Raw genomic sequence first — 322 nt, 5'->3', positions numbered from 1 at the left:
ATTAAATATCTAATGGTATAAACTATAGATTAATAAAATGTTATGTAAAAGAAAAATAAAATTTTGTTCACTAAAATAACATGGAATTATAAACAATTTATCTAATTATAAAAGGAAAATATAAGAACTTAGAATAAAAAATGTAAAGTATGAAAAAATAATAATAAGAAATAAGAATAGAAAATATAATAATAAAAAATAATAATTAAATAATAAGAAATGAGAAAAAAATAGATAATTGCATTAGCATAGCATATATATATATTGCATCATGCATATCATTGCATATAAATATTTCTGTTTTCGAGTTTAAGCCTCGATG

Source organism: Theobroma cacao, chromosome 4 (genome assembly GCF_000208745.1).
Source record: "Theobroma cacao cultivar B97-61/B2 chromosome 4, Criollo_cocoa_genome_V2, whole genome shotgun sequence".
NCBI lineage: Eukaryota > Viridiplantae > Streptophyta > Magnoliopsida > Malvales > Malvaceae > Theobroma > Theobroma cacao.
This window is presented reverse-complemented; position numbering follows the sequence as displayed.